Genomic DNA, 9,058 nt, shown 5'->3' with positions numbered 1-9,058 from the left:
CAATCTTGAAGAGCAGGGAGCCAGGGAAGGCTGCTGAGCTGGTCAGAAATACAATACAGTTACCCAAACCCTCCTTTTTCAGCCAAGTTGTCCAACTGTGGAACGTTATCCCATTTAAAGAGTCCTAGTGTCTTGAACCAATTTAAGGAGTGACACTGTAAGTCCTGTCGCCCCCAAGCGCCCTTCCACAGTCCCTGCTGCAAGGGACACAGGCTTAGAATACGAACTGTAGATCATCAGATGCACCAGAGGGACTTTCTTTTTTATTTTAAAGATAAAACAACTGAAACATCAAACATAGACATAAATAAAGCATAAAAATAAAAGCAATACAGAATTTCAGACAAGGTGATAAGAAATTAACAACAGTTGAACTACATACTGTTATTTTCAAATTGCATACTCAGACAAATGTAGGCATGTAAGATTGATCAATTAAACATTGACTCTTCCTTTCAATAAAGCAATAGAAATTAGGTACAATCATCTTAGCTATGTTGTGTATATATAAATTCCTATTTTTCTGTTCTTCCCTTTCCCCTCTTTTCCCACAGGGATGTACTTAGAAGTTCAGGGGGTCAGACCTATCTTAGAGCAGCCACGTTTGGTGAGTACTGTGAATTATTAAAGCATTTTTTAGATCAACTTACAATCTGAACATAAATTAAAACTTTGCTTCATGAAAAAGACAAAAGTTACTCACTTAAAAAAGCTACATTTAATAGATTCCCCAAGAGCCCTGTATTTTTCTGCTGTCTTTCCCTTCCCCAGTCTGGAACTGGGCAACTAACTAGGAGAGCAAACAGAAGTAGCGTTTCAGGTCCAAGTCTACCCTAGCCCTCAATTGGGCCAAGCTCTACCTTCCAGTAATAGAAGACTGTACTTGGATTCACGCAGGCTGAGATTTACCAATGAGGCACAACAAATACAGCTGCAAGACTGTTCCCTGGGAAGAATAGTTTAGAAACAGCTAGAGGACACAGCCAATGTACGAAGTGCTTGTTATGGTTTGTGTCTAGATGTCCTTCCAAAGCCTCATGCAGTCAAGGGCGAGCTTCTAGTTTTTGCTTCTTGGTGGATTTCCAGTCCAGTGCTGGGATTATGGGTGTGAGTGCCGCACCCACCCTAGGGCGGGTAATCTGAGGTTGTGGGAGTGATTCATGGTCCAGTGCTGGGATTATGGGTGTGAGTGCCGCACGCGCCCTAGGGCGGAGAGCCTACATGCAATATAAGGCAGGGAAAGAGGCTTGCTCTCCACCTCTTCTCACATTTTGCTCTTGCTGCATTCAGTGTTTTCGGCTACTGTCATGAACGGTTTGCCCGGTGCCATGTGCCACCCTGGCTTTGAGCCAACCCAGTAATGACTGAAACCTCTGCAGACTGTGAGATAATACCCTTTCCTTGAGAGGTCACCATCAACACAACCGCCCGCGGAAAGGCTCCGCCTGTGTGTGACCCCAGCTGGGCGCCCGCAGCACGACGAGCCGCCTCAAGGGGGCGCCTTTGAGGCCGCACCATCCGGGCCAGGCCCTGCCAGGTGCCCTCAGGATGAGCCAGAAGGGCGAGCAGGGCTTCCAGAGCCCTCGGCCCTATAAGCTAGCTTATCAGCTTGTCCGCATCCACAGCATCAGCTTCCACAGGAGATCAGCCGCGGGCTTTGTGGAACTGACCATTCTTCCCACAGTCGCAGACTTGAGTAGAATCAAGCTGAACAGCCAACAGTGTGGAATACACGGAGTAAGGATCACGTAGAGGCTGCTTTTACTTACAGCGATCCGACCTTAGAAGTCTGCAGCAGCGAAGCCAAACACAGAGCCCTCGGTCACTTTTCCCACGCCTACGCCACTGCGCTCCACGCTGTGGACTCCGACGCGGGAAACGGAGAGCTCTGCATTAAGGTTCCGCCCGAGCTGCGGAAATGTGTGAACGCGTTTCCGGTCCTGAAGATACACATTGACTTCTCCCTGGATCGGCCCCAAGGAGGCCTGCACTTTGTGGTGCCTGGCGGAGAGGGGAGCCTGGCAGAGAGGGCTGCCCACGTCTTCTCCTGCGGCTACCAGAACTCCACGAGGTCCTGGTTCCCGTGCGTGGATTCCTACTCCGAGCTGTGTACCTGGAAGTTGGAGTTCACAGTCGATGCCGCCATGGTGGCCGTCTCCAATGGAGACCTGGTGGACACGGTCTACACCCAGGGCAAGAGGAAAAAGACCTTCCACTATGAGCTCTCCATTCCCACTGCGGCCTCCAACATCTCCCTGGCCATCGGCCCTTTCGAGGTTCTCGTGGACCCCTACATGCCCGAGGTCACTCATTTTTGTTTGCCCCAACTTCTTCCACTGCTTAAACACACCACGTCCTACCTTCACAAAATCTTCGAGTTTTACGAGGAGATCCTCACCTGTCGGTACCCATACTCCTGCTTTAAGACTGTGTTCATCGATGAGGCTTACGTGGAAGTGGCTGCCTACGCGTCCATGAGCATTTTCAGTACAAACCTTCTGCACGGCGCCACGATTATTGATGAGACCCCTCTAACGAGGAGGTGCTTAGCGCAGTCCTTGGCCCAGCAGTTTTTTGGATGTTTCCTATCCAGAATGTCTTGGTGCGATGAATGGGTCCTGAAGGGAATTTCAAGCTATATTTATGGACTTTGGTTGAAGAAAACTTTCGGTGTGAACGAGTACCACCACTGGATTAAAGAGGAGCTGGATGAAATAGTGGCGTATGAACTGAAAAGTGGGGGAGTTTTATTGCATCCCATATTCGGAGGAGGAAATGAGAAGGATCCTCAAGTGTCCCACCTGCACTTCTCCATCAGGCACCCACATATGCTCTCCTGGGAGTACTACACTATGTTTCAGTGTAAAGCTCACCTTGTGATGCGGTTGATTGAGCAAAGGATCAGCACGAAATGCATGCTCCAAGTTTGCAATAAGCTGCTAAATCTGGCCACTGCTGCGTCATCTCAGAAGTTCCAGTCTAATATGTGGAGTCAGATGTTGCTTTCCACATCTGGATTTTTGAAATCAATTTCAGATGTCTCTGGCAAAGACATCCAGCCCTTAATGAAACAGTGGGTAGACCAGAGTGGAGTAGTGAAATTTTATGGACGGTTTGCATTTAACACAAAGCGAAATGTCTTAGAATTAGAGCTCAAACAGGATTGCACGTCTCTGGAAACTCAGAAGTACCTGGGACCACTTAAAGTGACGGTGCAGGAGCTGGATGGATCTTTCAACCATACACTGCAAATTAAAGAAGACAGCCTGAAACACAACATTCCCTGCCATTCCAAAAGCAGAAGAAATAAAAAGAAGAAAATTCCATTGATGAATGGAGAAGAAGTTGATATGGATCTCTCTGCAATGGACCCTGACTCGCCCTTGCTGTGGATCCGCATTGACCCTGACATGTTGCTGCTAAGGAAAGTGGAGTTTGAGCAGGCCGATTTCATGTGGCAGTACCAGCTGTGCTATGAGTGCAATGTGGTGGCACAGCAAGAGGCCATCCTGGCACTGGAGAAGTTCCCCACGCCCGCGTCGCGTCTGGCGCTCACCACCATCCTGGAGCAGGAGCAGTGCTTCTACCGCGTGCACAGGCCGCCTGCTTCTGCCTGGCCAAGATTGCCAATTCCATGGTGAGCACGTGGACCGGACCCCCGGCCATGAAGTCGCAGTTCACCAGGATGTTTTGCTGTAAGACCTGCCCCAACATGGTGAAAACAAACAACTTTATGAATTTTCAGGCTTATTTTCTGCAGAAGACTATGCCTGTTGCCATGGCCTTATTAAGAGATGCTCATAACCTTTGTCCCAAAGAAGTCCTCACGTTTATTCTAGGCTTGATCAAGTACAATGACAACAGGAAGAACAAATTTTCAGATAACTATTATCGCGCAGAAATGATCGATGCCCTGGCCAACTGCGTCACACCCGCCATCAGTGTGAATAATGAAGTCAGGACTTTGGAAAACTTAAATTCTGACGTGAGGCTCATTGTGGAAGAAATCACAAGGTTTCTGAACTTGGAAAAACTTCTTCCAAGCTATAGACACACCATCACCGTCAGTTGCTTGAGAGCCGTTCGGGTCCTTCAGAAGAATGGGCACGTGCCGAGTGACCCCAGTCTCTTTAAAGCGTATGCTGAATATGGCCACTTTGTGGACGTCAGGGTAGCAGCTCTGGAGGCAGTGGTTGATTACACCAAAGTGGACAGAAGTTACCAAGAACTGCAGTGGCTACTGAACATGATTCAGAATGATCCCGTGCCCTATGTAAGGCATAAGATTCTCAACATGTTGACAAAGCACCCACCGTTTACAAAGAACATGGAGTCTCCCTTATGCAATGAAGCCCTCTTGGATCAGCTTTGGAAACTCATGAATTCTGGTACCTCACATGACTGGAGGTTGCGCTGTGGTGCCATGGACCTGTATTTCACACTCTTTGGCCTCAATAGACCTTCCTGTTTGCCCTTGCCAGAGTTTAGACTGGTACTTAATCTGAAGGAGGAAAAAGCTGTCTTGAACCCAACCATAATTCCAGCGCCAGCCACAGGCAACCGAGAAGGCACAAGTAACCCAAGTAGTCATGCACCGCTGGCTGGATTTCAGAACCCGCTCCCCAGTTCTCAGGAAGAGGAGATGGAGATGGACATGGACACTGTCCACCACAGCCAGGCCTTCAGCTCCCAACACCTGAGCATGCTGGAGAGACCACCAACACTGGAGCTCTCTCAGTGCTACCTAGCCAGTGCCAGGTCTGCTCTGCTGCCCTCATGTGTGGGTGGATATGAGGGTGCTCCCACCTCGAAGGCCCCCTGGGGCCTGGACCTCACACACAAGGGAGCAGCTCAGGTGCAGTCACCTCCGGAGATGCACATATACCCCTTTGCGGTGGCACTGCTCTGTTCTCCACTTTCACGAAAGAGGCCACCTCCAAACAACGAGCACCACCACCACCACAAGCACAAGAAGCACAAACATAAACACAAGCACAAGCAGAAGCACAAGCACGACAGCAGGGAGAAGGACAGGGAGCCATTCAGTTTCTCCAGCCCAGCCCTCGGCAGGTCTGTGTGCTCCCCTTCGCTGTCAGACTGAGCCGGGCGCACTGTTTACGCCAAGCATGCCACCAGGCTCTCTCCTCTCCACGAAATGTGTTTGGGCAAGATGTGCTTCTGCCTGTAGAGCATCTCGGATTGCGATCGCTTTCTAGACCTGGGTTTCTATTACACAGACGAGACTTCATCACACAGATGGGCTTCCTGTGATGGAGACCACTACAAAGCACCCCTGAGCAGGACTGAAATAAACCAGTTGTCTTTTCATGTTTACTTGTGAGTCTGTCCAAGACCTAGGCTCCTTGTCTTGAGATGGGCGGTGGAGTCCTAGTAAGTGAACCTCCGTGAGTCACTGATGCCTATGATGGTGGATGAAGCCCTGCAGCCTCCAAGGGTAAGACCAGCACATATCCAAGGGCACCGAGAGCCAAGCTCAACAAGATGAAACCTATATCCTGCGGCATCGAACTTCTGAGTGGATTCATTTAATGCCTCACTTGGAGGAGTCTTTGAGTGGATGACTTTGATCCCTTACTTAGAGAAGTCCTTGAGTGGTTCTGCCCTTCTTGGGTACTCTCCTCCCTTCTCCTGGTAACTAAATAAAGAGGGGCCACCCAGAGAAGGTCTCATTCTTAGCCCTGAGAGAATCTTGACTTCTGCGAGAGGGCTTTTATCCTCCTGGAGCCCTCAAATCATTCCATTTGCCTCTTTTGACTTGGCCTTCACCTTACATTCATTCAGGAGATTGTGGACCTTATCAGCCCGAGAGAACTAAGGGATATCACTAACCCAATAACTAGTGCCCCATCACAGGGACATATAGTACTTGGACTGGAAAGTTTCAGCCTGAATGAGTAAGTCTACCTAGAGTTGAAAGTGTGAGAGACTGGAGAAGGCCTTCTTGGGATGAAAACTTGAGCAGGGACACCTGGAGAAAGGAGGGGAGAGCAGCATTCCTCAAGGATTAGGGGTAAGTCTTCCTGTTGTGAAATTTAGGTGCAAGGCATGCATGGTGGTTCACCCCTGGAATCCCAGCACTTGGGAGGCTGAGGCAGGAGGACTGTTGTGAGTTCAAGGCTAGCCTGAACTGCATAGTGAAACCTTGTCTCAAAAGGACAAAAAGAAAAGTCTATTTGTTTTATACAAAGAAATACCCTAGCACAGTAGAGTCTCCTAATACTTGGGCAAACACCAGTGTGATGCTTTAGGACTTTAAAGCATTAAGAAATTTTTCAACTCAGGGAAGTTTAGGAATGTCTTCACATTGAATTCCTTCCACTCTCTGTCCTTTTAAAAGGCCCATTTCAATGACTACAGTTGCTGAAAGTCTTTTGTTTGATGGATTCTAGGGGACCTTCTCTGTAACCTCCATTTAAAACTGAAATTCTTTCTCCTAATGCTGGAATTACTGTCTCCTGATGAGTCCACTCAAGTTTCAGTTTGTCTCCAGAATCAATCATCATTACAACAGCTGTGTTTGTCAATTACTTCCTTAACAATAGCTCTTTTCTTATGGTATGTCTCTCCAAGTCTTTCGACTTTAATTTTCACAATGATTTGAGGCTGTAGCCAGTAGTCTGTTTGAGAATTTCTTTTCTTTTTCTCTGTGATCTCCTTGATTTCATCCAGTGCAGATTTCTCTTTGTTTTGACTGAGCTGAGCTCTGGGAAGGTGCTTTCGTTTCACTGGTGCTGCACTCCCGAGAGTCTTCAGTGCACTTGGCCCCAAAGAACTGGATTTAGAAGATGTTTCTCCTGCTGAACTGCATGCTCCTTTATTCAGATTAAATGCAACTTTCTCTCTTCATTTTCTGTGCTTAATTCTGTAAAGACAGGGGCCTCCTCCTTCCATTCCTGACCTCTTGGCACTTGTTCTTCAGTAAATTTGGCAGTTTTTTCTTCTTCATCAGGGTCCTGCTTCTTTTTCTTCTCTAGCTCTAGCTGCTGGTGAGTGGTCTCTGGGTCCCTGTCTAGGTACTGAATATGCCAGCCTTTGGGGGTCTCATCCACTTGACACAGGCCTTCTCTGCCCAGCCACTTAGTGAAGTCAGTCAGCTTTTCCCACCAGTCATACCCAGAGCGCTGATGTACTCGTTGTAGACAATATTGTTAGGGACTCATTTGGTGCCAAAGAATCTGAGAAGTTCTAGAAAGTCATTTTGGAATTCCTCTGAAAAGTATTCCTTAAACTGCTGAGTATTTTCTGAAGCCAGCAATAGTTGTTTCTGATGAGATTCTGATATACAATGATATTTTTAAAGCCATCCTCATTCCAGCATTCCTGCTGACACACCTAGCAATACCAGCTAGGGCAATACCTGCTAGGGCAGCTTTTGATGCCCTTTGGATTTCATCGTATTGGTGATGGCCTTGGGGGTGAGAAAGTCTGACTTCACCATTACAACCACTGAGGTGATCACGTTCAGGAGAAGGGAACCCTGCTGACTGGAAGTGGAAGTCCACCTGCAATTTTTTTTTTTTTTTGTCTTTTGAGACAGGGTCTTGCTACATAGTTCAGGCATGCCTTGAGATCACAACAGTCTCCCTGCCTCAGCCTCCCAAGTGCTGGGATTCCAGGCGTGCTCCACCATGCCCTTATTTAAATATTGTACAGCTCTTTAGCTAAATTTATAGAAAATTCTATCTCCCAAAATATCAATTTTGACCCCAAGCCCCCACTTTTTTACTGTCTCCATAGCTTTGTCGTTCCCAAAACATTGTACGTTAGCATCATACATGTGTAGCCTTGTGAAATTAACTTCTTCCACTCAGTAATGTGCATTTAAAATTTCCCTTGTCTTTTCATGAGTGGATAGCTCATTTCTTTTTTTAATGTTGAATACTGTTGCATTGTCTGAATGTCTCCTAGTTGATCCATTTAGCTTCAGAAGGACACTTTGGTTGCTTCCAAGTTATTGGCAATCAAGAATGACCCTGCTAGAACCATCCTGTGTACAGATTGTGTGCAGATACAAACTTCAGTTCATTCGAGTAAATATCAACATTATGATTGCGAGATTATCTAAGAGTATGTTTCGTTTAGCAAGAGACCACCAAACTGTCTTCAAAATGCTTGTGCTGCTTCACATTTCCATCAAGAATAAACGGAGAGTTCCTGCAGGAATGGACCAAGGCCATTGAAGCATTTCTGGAAAAGATCCTCCTCACCTCCTTAGCCACTGCCCTCTAACAGGTCAAAATAACCTACTGTGAAAAGCACATTCCAATAGAAATGATACCCAATAACCTTCAAATGTATACCAGTGTTACTCTAAACAGTAATTAAACCATCAACACATTTATTTGAAAACTAATTGGAGTCCCTTCAAGAAACAGTTGGGGACTTGGAGGCGCTACAAGGATTCTGAGAAATGTATCAAAGATCTGATATTTAGCTCTTCTGGCAAACAGATCCTTTTACATGTTAGACCACTAGATGAAAACGCTTTATAACTTTAGTGACTGGGGACCGGTGGTGGTGGCTGTCACCCACTTAAATGCACATACTGGCTGGGAGTGGTTTCCATCAGCCAGTATGTCCTGTGACCTCCAGAACCTGCAGCACATCACTCAAAGGGCCAAAATTCTCTCCATTGTGGAGACTTCATGGCAAGACCAACAGAAGAGGTCTAAGTTTTGCTTCCATGGGAAGCTCTCTAGGATCATTGCCCTCAAACATATTCCAGGTTGGGTGACACTAAGTACTCTCGGTGCTAGGTGGCGCTGCTGTTCATTGTCTTGGTGAGCACTGTACAGTGTGCTCCCACCAGTTCCCACCAGAGGCCCTGCCTGCAAGTGCCTTTCCTGGTGCCTGAGAGCATGGATGAGAGCGAGTCTCTCCTCTGCAGGGCTTGGCAGAGTCGCTGAGGGCTCTGTTCCACAGCTCATTTTAAACCAAGGTAGTTTCCCTTACATTTAAAACAAAAGAGAAAAAAAAAAAGAGAAAAAAAAAGTTACCAGGAATGAACATAATGGAACAGGAGTACTGAGAACCAAAT

The 9,058-nt window shown here is 47.1% G+C and overlaps 2 pseudogenes; one reads left to right on the top strand and one right to left on the bottom strand.

Annotated features, from left to right (window-relative positions):
- The first annotated feature begins 1,548 nt into the window (after positions 1 to 1,548).
- Positions 1,549 to 5,290, top strand: LOC102012567 (annotated as a pseudogene).
- Positions 5,291 to 6,298: 1,008 nt separating this feature from the next.
- Positions 6,299 to 7,459, bottom strand: LOC102012227 (annotated as a pseudogene).
- Positions 7,460 to 9,058: the final 1,599 nt, after the last annotated feature.

The sequence above is a fragment of the Chinchilla lanigera genome, unplaced genomic scaffold (assembly GCF_000276665.1).
Source record: "Chinchilla lanigera isolate Chin_1 unplaced genomic scaffold, ChiLan1.0 scaffold00110, whole genome shotgun sequence".
In the NCBI taxonomy this organism is placed as follows: domain Eukaryota; kingdom Metazoa; phylum Chordata; class Mammalia; order Rodentia; family Chinchillidae; genus Chinchilla; species Chinchilla lanigera.
Note: the sequence above shows the minus strand (reverse complement) of the source record. Positions and strands in the feature narration are given on the sequence as shown.